The sequence below is a fragment of the Pinus tabuliformis genome, chromosome 9 (assembly GCF_031772625.1).
Source record: "Pinus tabuliformis cultivar Carrire ecotype Pingquan chromosome 9, CPIR1, whole genome shotgun sequence".
Classification (NCBI taxonomy): domain Eukaryota; kingdom Viridiplantae; phylum Streptophyta; class Pinopsida; order Pinales; family Pinaceae; genus Pinus; species Pinus tabuliformis.
In genome coordinates, this window is record NC_142307.1 from 1294776309 (window position 1) to 1294795869 (window position 19561).

The window sequence follows — 19561 nt, forward strand, 5'->3', positions numbered from 1 at the left end:
TGCTCGGGTCCTTGTCTTCTATTGTATCTAGTCCCTGTCCTGTAGACACGTTTTGGCCCCCATTTTGAGTCATTAATGCATTCTTGGTGGGAGATCGTCCCAAATCTAGCTCGTAATTCATGCCTTAATTGCCCGTCACCCACTCCTTTTTGCCTTAAATTGGACAACTTGTCATGAATAGTGGCGCCAATGGTTACTTTCCAGTTTACCCGCATGGCAGTGTAGCTCCCCGGGCTCGGGCGTGAGCCTTGTGCCATGTTGATTCTGCACACACCTCCTTCACCGCACAGTTACCAAACAGACTCATTTAGAGTCCTGCGCTCTCTTTCAACTGTCTGGAGCGCTGAAACTGTGCTCCCTGCAGCTAGTCAGGTGGTCACACCATCTGTGCAAGACTTCAATTCACCTTCCAGTCTAGTCCGTGGACACTCCTCAATTTCCCTCGTGATAGCCGACAATTTCATTCTATCTCATGTGGTGCGCTCCCCTTGTTACTACGTTTGGTAAGGTGTGGTCTCAACCATGGTAGCAGAGTCATAAATCCTCGACGAAAATTGTCTAATGCAGTGGTATGATTATCCATATCTCGCCCTGTCATCCTTGGTTTATCAACGAGACATGCTTGCATGACCTCATTTTCCAATCTTTTGATCTCAGCGTCCATCAACATGCTTTTCTTCCTCAATCGTATCCAATCTTCTTCAAGTTCGCGAAACCTAAGGTTCCCTCATTGAATGGCTTCCCGAATCCTTTTATGGTCATCCTCGCGTAGCTGTGTGATTCCTTCGTCCTAGTCTTTGTACACTATCATAACTGCGGGAGCTATTAAGTGTGGATTCCTTTTGGTATTCCCTTCAGAAATTGTGGTTTCTACTCTATTTCACACCTTTGGAATCATCTTTGCGCTAATGTTTTTGCACAAGGTCCTATAGGCCCATCGAATCGCTGGCACGCGTAGGTCCCAATTAGTTCGTCTCATCTAGTGAACCTTGTTCAGTACTCTGCGCACCTTATCGAATGCCTCATCGTGGAGAATTGATAATGCATGTCACCCTTTCTGTTGTTGTGGTTTGTTCCGATTCTTTAGGCTGGGGGTGGTGTGCACTTGTGCGGACTGTATAGCATATGTCTGTACCCATTAGGAAAGGTGGGTGCGCAAGTTGTTCCGCCCCATCTGATTGGCTCTCATTTGAAGCTGGGGTTTTCCAAAACATAGGTACATCATCCTTCTGCATCTGTGCCAGTCTTCAAAAGTTCCTTGATGCGCACCCCACCATTGTGCAGGTGTTGCGCGCAGTACCCACTTTAGCGCATCGAACCGTTGCTGCTTTAGTACTGCACTTTAGAATTTTCTCAGAAATTCATCCACCGCTAACAATCCATCATATGTCGGCAACTCCCTTGCCTCTATTGTCACACGACGTAGTGATCTAACCATCATATTGTAGTTAAGCGTTGTTACTTCGTGCATCCGATTCTGCCATCTCTCTATCTCTTTGTCTGAATCCAAAGTGCAGGAGCTTCTGCGCTCCCATGAAATCCTTCCATCTGTAGTTGGATTTACCCAATCCTCTCCTTGCGTAGTTATCTTGTAAATACAATCAAGATCACCACTATCATTGTCGCGCACTAGTTCAGTGTAGCGCACTCCTTCGCTGGATCCAATGGTACTACTATGTGTAATGACTTTTTCTCAAAGATCATTTTGCACTTCCTCAGATTTATGACCCCATTCATATCGGTAGCCCAATATATCCCGAGTAGCACAGGATAGGGATTGCTGTCATCGACAATCTCTATCACTTCAAAATCTGCCTGCGTGTCCATGCCTTCAATATCAACTGTCACCCCTTGCAATCTTCCCATGGGAAAAATATTCTGTTGGTTCACCATTCGTAATTGAATAGGGGACCATTGTAATGCAGGTTTTCCCATGCATTCCCATGTCTACTTTGGTAGTACATTCGAATCCGAACCCAGATCTAGAATTACCTGATCCATTTCATATGCGCTAATCTGCGCAGTCAACCTCATCTCCCTTCTTGTGCACAATGCATTCTTCCCAAGTTTTTAGACCACGCACAGTTCTCCTGACCCCGCGCACCTAGTGATAAGTTCCTGTAGCCCTTTGATTGCCTTGTTATCATGCAGCAGTTTCATGCATGTCTCCAGAAAGGTAGTGAGCATTGAAGGATCCATCCCTGGTTCTGGTTGATCCTTACTACTTGAGGTGGAGGCCTCCATGAAGCTCAGGTTCCTTTGTAGGAGCCTTGTGAACCCATGTACTTTCTTCTGGCTGCTTCCCCTTATCATCTCCCGTGGTCATACCGCTTCTAGGCATCATGTTTACATTCGGGTCTTCTTTGCGCGGCTGAGACCTCATCATTTGTATATTCTGAGTCGGAGGGGGCCAGAGTACCCCCTTTTCGCACATCTTCACTATCAACACCGAGAAATCTTCTGCCTCATGATCAAACTGGTTACAGTACCAACATGATATCCTAGTCAGGTTCATACAATCGCGGGCATAATGCCCTGGCCCCCTGCAATTGTAACAAATTATCTGTCTGCGACCCCTTCCTAGCCCCATTCCACCTCAACCCCGACCGCGCCCTTGAAACCCAGTGCGCGCCATCCTTGCATTTAGTTCGAGGGCTCACGTTTCGGCTTGCACCCTATAGGTAGGAGTCTGATCCATCATTAGTTCATAGCTTCCGCAGGTGTATTTGTCATGGCCTACCGACCTGTAGAAATTACAAAATAATTGTTGGGACGTCTGTGTATACTTCTGCAACAGATGGAAATTATCTGTGGTATGTTTTCCTCCTATCTGGAAGATTGTGCACCATAATGCAGATGTCGTGCTCAGCCCCTACCAAGTAGTTCGCGAACACTGGGCAATGATCCTTGTCGTGCCCTTGGCCTTTGCATTTTATGCACCATACTTCCTTGCGCACTTCCGGCCAAGTTGTCCTATTTTGTTTCAAACTATGCATCTTTAGACATAGATTTTGCAGTTGCGCGTGGATTTGTTGGACTCCCAACCCAGGGTCTTGTATAGGGGTCTCATGCAACCTCATTGCCATCTCCAATGCTTCGGCCTAGGTGGAAATTTTTTGATGTGACAGTGCCATTCTTAAGTGTGGTGTAAGTGAGGCCACAAACCGTGCGTGATTTTGTGCATCTGTTAACATCATATTCGCTTCGCGGATCATGCTCTTTAGCCTTTGGTCCAGATCCCAAGGGGTCTCACCTAGGAGCATCGTGATCTCCTTAAACCAGATGATTGATTGTGTCTCTGATTTTGGCCTGCTAAACTCCCTGTTCAGCGTGGTCTGGATCTCTGCAATTCCTGCATTCAGGTGGTCATTAGAATGCTTGATATACCACATTAATGTGTGATCCTACAGCATGCTCACCAGCATGGCCTTTTTAATATTATCATACATGATGCCCTGTGATTCCCATACTACTCTTACCACGAACCATAATTGGTCCAGATCTTCATTCTGTACTCCTCTGAATATTGGTAGTTTGATCGTGCTTGCCATACTGAACTGTGGAGGTGGCAGAGGTGGAGTGGGTGGAGATGGAGGTGAGGGGGGTGAAGCGGGTGGCAGTGTGGGTGGGGGTGGTAGATGCAGAATTTGCTGCCTTGTCAAATTGACCACGCTTCTTGAAGAAACCTTTGCGAGCTCGTCCTCGCTCTCCCGCGAGGGTGAAATTAAGGGACTGTTTTCTAATTCTTCCCTACTTCCGCTTATGTAGATCCTTCCACTTCACATAGTCCCAAACATTAATTTATTCACATAACCCGCTTTTCACACAACAACATCTTAATCCAAGTGTTCAAAGATTTAATATACTTACCTCGCGGTCCCTTGAGAAAATTTCGCTCTGCCTCGCTGTAGCTGATGGTCGTGTCTATTGCGAACTCAGTGATAAATCCTCCTATTATTTGGTCGAGCCAGTGGTCCACAGCTCATTCTATCTTATCTTCTGAGGCTTCTAGTCTACGCACTAGTTTCGAAGTCCACACTATTGGTTTGTTGAGCCCACACCTTCCCTGGTTGTCTGCTAACTTCGCGATCCACTCATACAACTCAGACAGAAAAGATGCAAAGAAAATTTTGTGGATTTCAATGTACAAGTAGCGATCCAACCACTGTTCCTTAGATACTCGCCGATTTTTGTTTTCCTGCGCCGCGAACTCGCGAATCTTCTTGTCCAAGCACTCTTCAATTTCTTTCTTTGTAGGGTTCCAGTGGCATGACATTAGACATCCTTTATGCAAATCCTGGTCCTGGCAACGGAACCATTTGTTGGCTTAGTGGGGCCTGACCCAGGTTCAGAGGTGATTTATCCAAGCAAATCCCGGTAATACTGGCCCTTTCAGCAACAGTCCGCGGAGAGCAGATTGAGGTCTCACTCGAAATAGTATGGGAGGGTGCTAGAACCAGGTTTCTGCACCTTGGGGATGTTTGATATGTTGGGATTGGTACGCGGTCCAACCTTTGCGCTCACTGTGCTGCGCGCATCAGTGGGCACCTCGTGGCCTGCGATGTTGTCTTCACGCAGTCTTATTTGCAGCGCGATCCTTGTTATTTACCCAAGTCTATCTTAATTATGCATTGTTAGCTAGTTACTTAGATTATTTTCATATATAAGTATTCTGAACCATACAAGCATTTACTCAACTACGCGCAGTAAATAAACAGAGAAAAAGTAATGCATAACAACAGAGTAATGATTCAAGACTAGATGCACAGGATTAGGATAAACTTCTCTTTATTAGCTTTCTATCCCGATTACAGACTCGACTCTGCCCTGTGCACTCAGCTACAAAGCCTCTTCCTACTACTACAACCCAAGGTTCTTAGAATTCTACTCTAGGCTTGAACCATTCCTTCGCTACCTTCTCTATTATTCACTATCTTTACAACTTTAGAGCCTCGCTCTATTTATACAATCCCATGGTCCGCGAACCATGGGTAGGCCAACATGACTTTACATTACATTACATTACTTTAGGGTGGACAACCCTATGACTCAACCTCTCCTTCATGCTTTGCGCCTGCAATTTTTGGAGTCTTACAAAACTTTTGACCAAAACTTGGGCTTTGAGCCCCAAAAACCTGTTGTGGGGGGATTCCATGCTCAACAACGATGCAGGAACCAAATTTCCGCACCCTGAGATGGTTGTGTTGTCAGTTTTCTACCTTAATCCCTTCCTTTGCGCAGATCGATAAGCCTTTAGAGCTTATCAATGTATTTTCTCTTCTGTCTTTCAGAACCTCCGCGAAGGTATCCGACTGTCCTTCATGCAACCCTAAACAATTATCCAGGCACTTACGCGCCTCTGTAACTATGTTACTGTCTCATTTCCTAATTATCTTAGTTGTTAGCCAACTTTATCATGTAATTAAGATTACCCTCGCGTAAGCATATATTATTACTTGCGTTCAAATAAAAGATATGAACAAATACATTCCCGCATTAATTGAACATTATAATGTAAACCCAAAACTCAACATATCATAATTAGATGTAATAATCGGGGACATAGAACACAGTGATTCCCAAATACTTCTCTTTATTTATGATTCAAGTTCCCAGTACAGACTCTATTTGCCCTGCACACACAGCTGCAGGGGTCCGCACACTCAGCTGCAAACTTCCACCCTAGTCCTCTGCACACTTAGCTGCAGAGCCTCTTCCTACACTAAGACTCTCGCTCTTTTCTCACCCAAACTTACCAATGACTCATGACTTCTTACTTACTTACTGTACTTATTCCTTATATCTTCTAAGACTTCCCATTTTATACAATCCCATGGTCCGGTAGATCTCCAAAACCAACACAACTTATCTAGACTAAGGGCGGAAAACCCTTTTAACTTTAGACATCTTTGTGCTCCACGACCACGAAATGCAGAGACTTTACATTTCTTTACATAAAATTCAAGCCTTCTGCCCCAAAACTTAGGTATTTAACCCTAAAATTGACCCCTAGGGGACCAGTTCCCAATAGGTTGTCACTTTAGAGAAGGATATTTATATACCTCTAACATACCTGTTGAAGTTCCCTCCCCTCCTTACTCTACTCGACTTAGTTGACAAGGAACATAAAATAAAAGACGGATTAGAGTAGGTGGTACTAGTTATAGATTTAAGCATCATGATTCCACTATAGTTTTCTCCGGAAAAAAAAAACATGTTTTCCATCAAGGTATCATCGAATAAAAAATGACATATTCACGCAAAGAGAGAGAATAAACAGATAACCAAGTGTTGACAGTAGAAAAAATTCCTCGTGAACTTCACCATGCTTGCTTTAGAAACCAACACGATTTCATGTGAAAGCTATCCTATAATTGAAAGAAATGAAAAGAGTGGGGATGAAAGTAAATCAAAACAAAACAAACAAAATAAAGAAAACTACAAACTACCACTACTCCTACACTAACCAAGAAAAGGTCAGACCTACGTAAAATGAAACTTCTAGTGTAACCATCGACGCATCGTTTGGCCTATATAGGCAAGGGAATGCATGTCAAGAAAGATGCTCAACAATAAGAACAAATAAGAAAGATAAAGCAATGTATGTTGTAACATTTAAATTTTGAGAATAGACGTAGATAAATACAAAAGAAAAGTGTGCGCAAAACACTCTACGAAAGCATCATGGTGTTCAAACACACTGTGACAATATGACATGCAATAAAAATCTTTCTAAGTTGTAAATTGGGTGAACATAAAGAAATAAAAAAACTTACTTTTCACAATAGAGCTCTCCAGGTATGATTCCTCCAATTGTTGAGTGATGGGATCGTGAAAAATAGACGGAGGATGCGAAAATTGTGGAAGAAATGGACTTTCAATTTGTGCAGAGGAGCGATGAGGAGCCTTGAAAGATACATCACAATTTGGATTAGAATTGGAACTGGCTTCAAGACTGCTAGAACCTGACATAACCATAAACTCAGGCTGAAGTGCCTTGACAACTTATGGAAGTTCCAAAACATCTTAAGATAGATCATAAAAAACCGGTGGCTTAGAAAGATCAACTGTGGAAAAATCAGATTCATGACCAACTGAGTCGATGAAAAGATCATGACAGCGATGATTAGAAAGTTCAAGATAAAAAAACTGATGAATCATAAAGAGGGAAATATTGAAAACGAGAAATTTCACCCTCTAATTCTTCATGATGATCAGATGATGGATTGGAGAGATCGAGAAGAGAAGATTTTTTTCTCTTTGCATTTGGCTGTAAAATTGACATCCGCGAGTTCTGAGCGTGATCAGAAATAACATCACAAAAAAATGATTCTTTGAAAGATTCAACAAGAATGAAAAAATTGTGGAATATGTTAGGATAATGAGGGAGAGGTGCGAAAGGAGAAAGATCAAGCTTCATCGTAGATTCTTGCTTATAGATGGACTCCCACACATATTCATTGAAAATGATATCATAGGGTTTCTTCTCAACACTAACTCCATCCTTAAATTGATCCTCATGAACACCAACAAAAACAATTGAAATAGGTGAACCAAACTCCACAATCAGGAGGACCACATGAACCAATGGATGGAGGATGAGGAGATAACACATCATCACAAACATCAAATCCGCAGTCCAAACCTGTGCTAAAATTCTAAGTATCTGGGGTAGGAGAAGATGGTGGTAAATCAGTGGATGAAATCTAAAGTTCTCCCACCTCAACCTTCAGAAATGGAGATGTTAGATTAGGGGAAGATGAAGAGTCACTTGGAACAACAACTTCATTTGTCGCAGATTTACGAGCTCTATAACTGAGGTATGTTAGCAAACTTTTGAAAGACTCATATTCTTGTGGATTCATTAAAATTTTAACAAGAAATTCAAATTTCTCTTTCATTAAATTCCAATTGATATCATCTTTAGAAAATTCAAAACAAAAATGAATGAAATGATCATGAAAATCATTAAGAGATTCATCAGGTGATTTTCACAATTGCATGATTTTCTTGAAAACATATTTATAATCATACTTGTCAAAGGCATGGTAAATCTCTTTGACAAGATGTTCAAAATAGTGTATGGAAGCGACGGTAAATGTGTAACACCATTCCTTTACACACGCTTCAAATGCGAGGGAAAAAAAACTGCACGCAATATCATCACAGTGGATATTATGTTTTGTGTAAAATTCAAAAAAACGAGAGGTGTGCTCGAGAAAGGTTGTTCCACCCTCACCATCCAATTTCAGATTTGACAAGCCATTGATTATTCCCATGGGCACTTTCAAATTTGCGATTCTGGAATAAGATGGCGAGGTTAAGATTTTGGAAGAAGCCATTAAAGATGTGGAAATTTCAAACAAACTTCATGGGCTTATCTTGTCATTTACCCCTCCTTCTAGCACCAGAAATGTTGATGGTGTTTCACCCACCAACAATCATGGGATATCCCTGATATGAAGTCCCAATTAGACCTCACACCATTTAGTGTAGGATTCCCATCCGAAATACGGCCTGGTTTCTGATGTAGTGGGTTTTAATGATGTTCCTTGGCTGTAATAACACATAGAGTGATGTATGGTGACTTTGGTGGGAACAAGTGTGTGACTCTACGGAAATTCAAGTGTAATGCATGAAGGTTCTAACACACGAAGGGAAAATGAGTAAGTCCCTTAGAAGCATGTAATAGTACATCTTGAAATGAAGACACGAGCATGAAGATACCACAAGATAATTTGTGAAATACTTCACAAGTTTACAGTGATGGAAGTATACAAGATCATGCATTCAAAAATATTCATACTAATGCAAACAAAATAGTTCATAAGCATAAGTGTAAGTGAAATAACATACATTGCAAGAATAACAAGAATATTCCTACTATATTCACAACATATGCATGAAAACGTGTCATCTCCGAGATTTTATTAATTGAAAGTTCCAATCATACATATACCATTGATGGACCACTAGCGCCAATAGTGGAACATGAATTCAACACCTACTCCTCCAAATAAAGATATTCCCTCTATGCTATGAAGAAGCTAAGGCTTTCACAAAATCTCAAACTCTTGATTCTAAGCCTAAGCCTATCCAAAAGGTAGGCTCCCCAAAAGCCCTTTACATGAGTTATGAGGGTCTATTTATAACAAAAGGGATGACTATTCACTTCCCCATGTGACTATTGGACTTCCCTCATGACTCTTCAACTTTTTTACAAAAATGACTCATTACATTCATTACATTCTGAATCTTCACATTCCAATATTGACACTTGGAATTCCACCTACAAATTAATTACAAAAGAATATTACAATTTAGTCATACTCATATAAGATAAAATTGAGTAGAGCCAACTAGACACCATAATAAGATAAAACAATTAAGCTTGAGTGTGGGTAAACTCCAGCTCAACAACTTCCACTTGATGTTTCCTGGCTATGTAGTGGTGCCAAGTTTTGTACTTTGCGATGATATCCCCAAACTGTGTGATGGTGTCTAGATGGAAGTGGACTCTAGCATCCATGGCATTTGAGTGCACTGTCTTGGAACTGGTTTGTATGTCCTTCTTGAGAAGGAGCAATATCATGTTGATTTGGATAGGGCCAACAATGTACTTGTGCATATTCTGTTTGTTTACTTCAAGATCTTCCTTGATGGCTACCTGTCTTAATTGTTCCAAGTAGTCTTCAATCTCTTGCTTGGCCTAATTGCTACGCTTGATCTCTGTGATTGAGCCGACTGATGGGATCCTATGTGATTTCACTAAGAAGTCCAGGTTATTTTACAAATGTGCATATGATTCCTAAGTGTTGGCAATGAACAAGGTGAGTTTTTTGCTATTCTAGATGAGCATCCAAACCTTTGCCTTCTCCAACTCTTCCTCTTGCTTTGTTTTCTTACCCAAGTCAAGCAGTGCCCCTTTGTATTGCATTGACCATCCATGCACGATAGTGATGGTAGATTGTACATTCATGAGAGTTTTGACAAAATATTTACACTTCTACTGCAAGCCATGCAATTGAAAAACTGCCTTATGCATGGTAACAAGCTTCTCATAAAGACTCAACATGGTCTCTCCCAATGTCAATACTTCACCGAGTATTGTTTCCTTTAGTTCTTCGAGATGGACCTGTGAAGAATTTGCATTATGTACCTCTTCTTAGAGTTGTTAAACGTCTTTCCTAGCAACCTGCAAGTTATTTTCCAGCTATTTTTTCTTGACTATCAAATACTCTGTGTTTGACTTTGAAGCACTTACACAGGCCAAATTGACTGCGGTAATGGAATTTGGACTTCTTCTGGTGTCTATCACAATCACCCTTTATCTGATGAATGCAGGAGTCGCGAGGTCATCCGAAAAATTCTTCTTCCTCTCTTGTACAATCCTTTTTTGAAGCTCATCGTAACTTAGATTGTACATGTCCATAACCGACCATCATCAAGAGGAACAATTTCCTCTTCCATGCTTGGAGCTTCCTCTACTGGAGGACGGGGAGACTGAATGGTGACCTGTTGTGTAATTGGCATCAGGTCGACATCTTGGTTCTGCAACTTTGGTTCCTCCTCCATGTCTTGGATTTCAATAAACTCCTCAATCTCTTGAGTGAGCTCTTTATCCTGCATTTGTTTTCTCTCCTCCTTTGATTTTCGGTTTTGTTCTAGCTCTTCATATTGTCTTCGTGTTGTTTCTTCTACTATTTCTTTTCTCCTTTCCTCTTCTTCCTACTTATGTGTTTCTTACTCCAATCTCTTCTACTCTCGATGTTCCTTATGCTTGCATTCTTCTTCCTGTACCCTTTGTTTCCTCTTCTTCTCTACTACTATAGTTTCTCTCATAATGACAAGATCTTCTTTCATCTTGCGGCTTTGTTCACCCCCTAGACTGTGCACAACCTTCCTCTTTCCCTTCTAGTGCACTAGGTTGCGCTCTTCCGCTAGTGTTGCCTCTGGTGTAGCTTCCTTCTACAGAGTAATCTATGAAGTTCTTGCAAAACTGATCAACTAGTGGGAATTGGAGGCATTATAAAAATTCTTCCATGGTTCCTCCTTCGGCCAGTGAAAGGTCTCGCATAGCCATAAAACAATTCCAGGGATAGTATGGATTGAAGTCCAAAGTACCAAATGAAATTTTTTCTATCGCCTTCCCTTCGGTATCCAAGATCTTCAGGTTCTTGATGTCCTACAATCCAATTTGCATAGGAAGAGAAGGCCAATGTTCTTTCTTTTTCTTGTGCAAAGCTACTGACAAGCTTGTGGACAGATGTTACACAACTTCTTGCATGACTAACTTATCAGTGGAATACCTCAGTAAATGATGCAGATACTTCTATCTACCAAACATTCCAAGGAAATTTCCATCCAGTCAGGCAAACCAATCTACTATTTGTGATACTGCTTCAATTTCCCTAGGTGACAAGCAAGTTGGATCTTCCTCAAATATCATCTTATACAAGGGAAGGAGAAGGGATCAATTATCTTCTCCATTAATCTTCTATGGCTAAACTCTAAAAGTAGCTTGCAATAAACATACACGACAGGCTTTGATGGTGTCTAAGTCTAATTCATGCCAGGGAATGCATTGTGTGCACAGATTGCATCTAGTCGATATGCAGGCATGTAAAATATAGCTTGTCCGCCCTTGGGAGGACTAAGGAAATTATATACATAGATCTACAGCTGTTGAGCCAACAAATATGACCAATTGAATGGTTTAACTTCATTCACAACCTAGACCAATAAGAAATCCCACCCTTCAGCAAAAGTCTCAGTGCTCCGCTGATCGTAGATCTGCAACATAGGATTATCAATAACTAATAGGTCCCCCTGAGAGATCTTGTCTTGTAGGTGTTGGTGGGTGTCTGATGAAACTTTGTTGGCTCTTTCACCCAGCCTTTACTAATCTCCTTGGTGCTCAAGTAGTTGGTTTTCGCATAGAAGTAGGAATCCATGAGCGATTTTGGCTCAAGAAAATGGTACATGAGATGATAGTCTACTGCCAGAAAAGAAGCAAGCCTTCGTCTATTAGTACTGCTAAAAGTCATAGTATTTGGATCTTTGTGAGACAATATGCAACTAATAACATTTTCACATGGGAATGTTGCGTATTTGCATGCAACCCTATGTAACCCCTACTTTTGGACATTGACATATACCGATCGATCTTCTAGATTTGCTTTGAAGGTTATTGCTAAGAAAAATGCATTCACCTTTTTCCATGTGATATCTAATTCCTTTTCTACAAACAATTGAGTGTTTAAGTACACTGGCAAGTAAACTGGCATACTCTCAACTACCTCCATGATGCTTCTCTCTACAGTATCCTTTGAAGAAATTATCTTGGGTGAAATGATAATAGTGACTGACGAAGAGAAGTGCTCAACACCTGCAATGCATGTGGGAGGAAAAAGCACTCATGGAGGACATAAGTTAACTTCAAAAAATCAACTTACAAAGAAAGATCAAGCAATAAAACAGTGAATTGATGGGGAGGATTGCGAAATTCCTGAGGTCAAGGGAAGGAGATTGGCTAAAGGAACTACGCATTGTGTAGTCTTAGCAGATAGTGATGCATCCTGAAGCTAGAGACTAAACAATGCATAGTTCTACCTGTGCATACTGAGGTGGATATTGCACATTACCCAATCTTAGTGGCTAAGGTGTTGATCTAAAGATGATCTGAGGTTGTCATTGATGTCAACCCAAGCAGCACCAGGGGCTACCCTGATCTTGCAAGGGAATTTTGACTTGACAACTTACTCTATTTTGAGTCAAGGATCTTCTAGATAGATTCTACTCTTCGAGATGTTTCCATTGATATATGGCACACCAAGTAATTCTTCACGGTTTGAGAGATATTCATGAATGAAGTTAGTAACCCCAGTTAGTGGGCTAAAACCCTATGGGGTTGTGGCATGGCACTCATAATTGGTTTTGGTCATTTAATAGTCATTAATTAATAATTTTTTAAGCTCCTAAATTCTCTCCAACATTCTCTATAGAAGCCCCTCTCAACTCTATAAAAAGAAATCTCATATATCCTACAAATTTAGTGATCATGGAATTTTCGCTATAACTTCATTTCTACGAAGTCTTAGATTCTGAAATTAAAACCCATTTGATTCACAATCCTGATGAACGTCTTGACTGAATTTCAGATCTTGGTTCACTATATTTGTGGAGATATTATCTGTGGAAGTTAGGGTTTTGCAGGCTGCCGAATTTCATCTCAAATAAGTGACCTTGGGAAAATCGTCATAACTCTCTCTCTGAGAAGAGGATTGGAATTCTATAAATAGTGGCGGATAGTGCACGGACTGTAGTTTTCTTTGTATGAATTTCAGAGCCAAAGGAGGAAATAGTGACACGTGGCATGTCGTAAAAGTTCACTCTACTAAACTAGTCCATAATTAGGTCATTGTGAGATATTGGGCATAACTTTGTCTTGAAGAGTCCAAATCAGGTCAGACCCATGGAATTGGAAAGAAGACTCAGAGGGATTCTACAGGATCGAAGATCAAATGTTGGGGATCTGAAATCACAGAGATACATTAGAATAAATATCGTGCTCTTAGAAGGCAAGAAAAACTAAATCAAGTGTTGTCAAGGGGTGCAAAGGACCAGACTTTCTAGGGAAGAAAAGAGCAAGGTGCAGCAAAATGATGTAGTAGAGGTAAGATATAGGTAAATATATTCTATATATGCATGTTCATCTCTTAATTTCATTAGGTTCTTTGTATTCTAATTTGTTGTTTTTGTTTAGCACTGACATATGTTCTGCAAGATGAGGTAAGTTTTGATATTATCATGTCATGGGTATTTCCTTGAAGACTTTTTGTAGGTATTATATATTCATCAAGAGGAGAATCAATGCATAATCTAATGTTCTGAAGAATGAGAAATGGTAGCATGACAAGAGCAGTAATCAAGGTGCAGAACAACAACAAGAAGTTCACCACATGAAGTCTTCAAGTGGGCAGCACTGCATACAAACATTGTCAAAGTATCATTGTATAGAGTCATTGTAAAAACATCTTTGTAAAAGTTGTACAAATGTCTATCTGCCAAGAGTTGAAGAGGCAATGTTGGGAGGTCTAGGATCATCATTAGGTGGTTGTGTCATAGTTGGGGTTATGGTCTAGTGTGTTGTATTCTTCTACATCATTCTATATCATTGTAAAGTGGACCATTTTCCCTGGTACGAGAGTCCATTCTTCTTTTATTATTCTATAGGGTCGTCGGGTGGCACTAGGATGGTGCATGGAGTCACCAAAAGGTTCAAGCTTGTGAAAACTTCAAGGTGGTAGGGTGGTGCGAGGGTGAGTTGTAGCTCATTGGGTGTTGGGGCATCCGTTCAGTTGAGTATTGAAGAATCTCAAGCGTTGGAGCGTCCATTCAGTGGGAGCTGGAGAAGAATGCTTTTCTAGATTCTAGGAAGTTGGAGCTTTCTTTTCAATTGGAGTTGAAGATTAAAGAATTATTAGAAAAGCGTTCGGTGGTTTTTGACCCGGAGGGGGTTTTTCACCTAAAATTTTCTGTGCCTCCTATGTTCTTTTATTCACTGTTGTTAATACATAAAAATTAATGATAATTGAAGATTAACTAATGCTTTGAAAAGATTTAAAAGTTCTAATTTCTAAGGAATACTAATTCAACCCCCCCCCCCCCCCCCCCTCTTAGTATTTTCCAAAAATTGGTATCAGAGCTTGGTTCCTTCAATAGTAGTTTAACAACTGGAAGGAGATCATGGAGCATACCAAGAATGGTGTACCTCTATTCAATGAAAATAATTATGCACTCTGGAAAGGAAGAATGGAGGTCTATCTCTTGGCACAAGGTTACGAAGTATGGGAAACTATTCAAAATGGCTTTACACCAACCGCGAATGAATAAGGTAAGAAGAATTTGGTAAATGATGCAAAAACAAAGAATATTATTATCGGTGGACTTATTGAATCTTCTTATCATAAGGTTTTGGGTTGTAAAATCGTCAAAAATGTATGGAACAAGCTTGAGAATATATATGCAGGTGACTCAAATGTCAAAGAAGCAAAGATTCAAATCTACAGAGCAAAATTTGAGCAACTCAGAATGAAAGAAGATGACAACATTGCTACATACTTCCAACACGTTGATGAAATAACCAACACTCTGGAAGGATTGGGAGAGTTTTTTGACGAGAATACTATTATATGAAAGATTCTTATAACGTTACCAGGAAGATTCAACCCAAAGGTATCGGTCTTAGAATACAATGCAAATCTGGACAAACTCAACAAAGAGGAATTACATGGAGTTCTCATAGCATATGAAATGAGACTTGATGAAGAAGAGGGTACTTCACATCTAGAAATTGCATTCGTTGCATCTAAGAAAACCAATAAGGAAAAACAACCTTCAAAGGAAAAGACCTGCACTTGCACCTACAAGTGTGACGAAAAGGAAGATGATGAAGAAGGTTTTTCAGATGGAGAATATGCTTACTTTACTAGAAAACTAAAAATTGGTAAGGGAAAATTCAAAGTTAAACTTCCATTGATATGTTTTGGTTGTGGTGAGGTTGGGCATTTCGTAGCAAAATGTTCGAACAGAAGTGATGGAAACTCAAAAGGAAAGAAAGACTTTAAGAAATTCAAAAAGCAAGGCAAGAAGAAAGGATTCAAAAGGAACTTTCTCTCTAAAGAAGATAACTCATCATCCGATGAAGATAGTGACAGTGAAGAAGAAGCCAATGAGAGAGTATTGTTTATGGCCAAGCACAATAAACAAGAGGTATCAAACAATGAAGAAGAAGGGTTGACCATAGAAGAATTTTCTAAGGAGGCAATCAAGCTTATAAAAGAGCTCAAGGCTGAGAAGATCCGTTCCAATACTCTTGAAGAACAAGTTCAAGGTCTCAAAACTGAAATTGAAGATCACAAATGTATTGAAGAGACACTTCAAAAGAAGTTGGAAGAAAGCAACCGAGAAATGGAAGCATTAGAAGCCGAAGTAGTCTTGATGCATAAGGAAGTGAAGAAGGGAAAAAATGTCCAAAACTATGCCAACAACTCAAGGGCATTGGAAGAACTCATCAACAATCAACGATCTTACAATGACATAACTAGCCTCGGTTACAAAGAAGAATAAGTAGGACCTTCTACAACAAAATACAATGAACCTATGAGATCTGACAGGCATGTAGACTTCATTGGACAAGATTTGCAAGAACAGCCTTGGAACACAATTCCCCGATAAAGATTTCCATCCAGGTACCAACATATTTTTCATAGCTATTGTTATTCATGATCCAGGTGGATATTGGTGGCCACCTGCCAAGTCCACCTGGACCCCCACCATTGTCTTTCTCAGCATTTTCAGTTTCCTTAATTGTAGCACAACTTACTATTTTTAGCAGTTTTTTGGGTCCTGAACTTCCGGAGCCGTTTTGAGGCCCTAAACGACGTTTTTTTGGGGAATCTGGGGGCCACATGGGTCCATGGAATGGACCGATGTTGCCCGTTCCAACAATGGTAGTACTCGGATAGATCTTTCTAACGAGCTATTGTATGCGTCAAACGGAGATCATATGCCAAAGTTACGACCCCGGGAAGTTGATGTACCAATTTACCCCAAACGAGGCCCACAGTTTGGCGTTTCATCTCCTAGGGTTAGGCTTTGGAATGTTAAGGGTTTTCCATTGTTTCTCAACAATAAATAGGCCTTCGAGCCTCATTGTAACATAGTTCAGAGGCATGTAGCCATCACATCTCTTCTCAGAAATAAGCTACCATCACCCTAGTTGGTTTATTTCCATTTCTCGTTGTAAGCATATTTCAGTATTTTCCATTAATGAAATGAAGTATTATTTCCGCTGCATCTTTGTGTATATGGTTATTTGTGTAATTTGTTGCGTTCCTGTTTAAATCCAGATCAGTGGTATCAGAGCGGTCTGCTTTTTCTCTGTTTTTCTTTGCATGTCCCCAACAAGGTTGGGATATAAGGAGTTAGGGCTTGAACTGGTTGAACCTTTGCAAGACCAGCCTCGCAAATCCCGACGGCCTCCCAAGGCGGACGAGAAGAAAGACGAGGGGGCAGGAGATCCCAACAAAATCTTGCTCGAAGAAGCCCTCGAGCGACAACGGAACGCGATGATGGACAGCTTTGCCCAGATCCTTCAGCGGCTACCCAGAAGCGACGCATCGGCTTCCAGCAGCTACTCTGGAAACGCCACACCCTTTAAGGTACAAGTTAATTTTGAAATCCCCATATTCGAGGGTCAGATAGACGCAGATGCCGTAGATAAATGGTTAAATCTACTAGAGGGTTATTTTTCTGTTCATGAATTTTCGAGTCGGGAAAAGATTGTTTTTGCTCTTCTCAAAGCAGCCCCCCACGTCAAGGACTGGTGGGAAACCTACTGCGAGCAGAAGGATGAAAGTACTGGCTCACTATTTTCAGCCGCACCCACCTGGGATTCATTCCGGGATGCCATCAAGGAGCAGTACTACCCTGTTGGAAGCTATGAGGATGAATACATAAAGTGGACCACGCTGCGGCAGGGAAGGGACCAAGACGTGCCGGAGTTCACCAATCTTTTCCATACCCTTCGCACAAAGTTGGGTATCAAGGATTCGGAGCAACATTTGATACTCAAATATCGTGGCTGCCTGCACAAGTACATCCAGGAAGAAATACAATTCCTAAACATCCCCTCGCTTGGCGCAGCATACCGATATGCCGTCAAGGTCGAGCAGAAGTTTAAACAAAAGAAGCGAGACTTTGGATCTGCGAATCCAAAGCAGGGGAAAGGTGCCCCTAAACCACAGAACAAAGGACAAAGCCAAGGCGGGACAGCCCAAGACAACCAGCCGAAGCCGCAAGCAAAGAACAGCGCCGCGAAGCCGAGAAAGGACACTAGAAAATGGTGCGAGTTCCATAAGAGCTCCACTCACAACACAAGTGAGTGTCGAGCCAAGCAGTCACTGGTGGCTGAGCTAAAGGTTTCAGAATCAGATGCATGTTCCGACTCTCAGTCAGAACCTGATAAGGGGTATGAAAAAGGGAAGCAGTTCATTGATGCGGATCCTAGCGCCACTGTTGTTGCCGCAAAGATCCAGAAAAATGAACCCGAAGATCCAGAGGAGGAGGAGCGTCTCTTCCACTCCCAGATGTGGGTAAAGGGCTCCCCGATACAGTTCATTGTTGATAGCGGGAGTCAAAAGAACCTCATTTCGGCAGAGGTCGTGAAGCGGTTGGGCTTACCGACCACAGCACATCCACAAACATACACCATTGGGTGGCTTCACCAAGGACGAGATCTTCGCGTGAGCCAGCAGTGTCGCCTTCCATACAACATCAAGCCCTTCACGGATGAGGTATTGTGTGACATTGCTCCCCTTGAAGTTTGTGATGTATTACTAGGACAACCATACTTGTGGAAGCGACATGCTGTGTATGAATCAAGGCCCCGTGTTGTTATTATTACATTGGGAAATAAGTTGTTCAGGATACCAGAGGTAGCACCACCTGCCGCCATCTCTTTGATTACTGCAAAACAATGCAGTAAGATCATTTCCAAAACCAGGAAATTTGTTTTCCTGATGATACGCCCTCAAGGAAGAAGAAGACAGTGGCTGCGGCCTCCAGACGGGGTCCCTCTGCACGACAACTACAGATGGACAAGATTGTGGAGGAGTACGAGGACATCTTCACCTCCCCGGCAGGGGTTCCTCTGCACTGTCAAGTCAAGCACTCCATCGATCTGACCCCAGGTGCGCCGCTACCCAATGGACCAATTTATCGGCGCTCCGTTTTGGAGAACGATGAAATCAAGAGGCAGATTCAGGAGCTCCTGCAGAAAGGTCACATCCGTCCGAGTTCATCGCCCTGTGGGAGCCCGATCATGTTGGTACAGAAGAAGGATGGGACGTGGAGACTCTGTATTGACTATCGGGCGCTGAACAAGATCACTGTCCATAATAGGTACCCGATCCCGCGGATTGATGACCTCCTAGACCAACTAAAGGGGGTGAAATATTTCAGCAAGATCGATCTGAAGTCAGGATATCACCAGGTACCAATCGAACCCTCTGATGTGTGGAAGACTGCCTTCAAATCCAAGGAGGGCCTCTTCGAATGGTTGGTCATGCCTTTCGGATTGACGAATGCTCCTGCAACCTTTATGAGGCTAATGGATGACATCTTGCGGCCATTCACCAACTCCTTTGTAGTAGTATACTTGGATGACATTTTGATCTTCAGCCAGAGTTGGGAAGAGCACCTCCACCACATCCGACAGGTTCTCCAAACACTGCGGCAACACAAGCTATGTGCCAATTTGGAGAAATGCACTTTTGGCATGACCCAGGTTCAGTATCTGGGATACATCATTGATGAACAGGGGGTGCATGTCGATCCAGCCAAGATCCAAGTCATTCGGGATTGGCCCTCTCCAACCACTCTAACAGAGCTCCGCAGCTTTCTAGGTCTTGCCAACTTCTACCGCAGGTTTGTGTTGGGGTTTTCTCATATTTCTTGGCCCTTGAGTCAAGTCACCAAGGGAGGGGCGAAAGCAAAA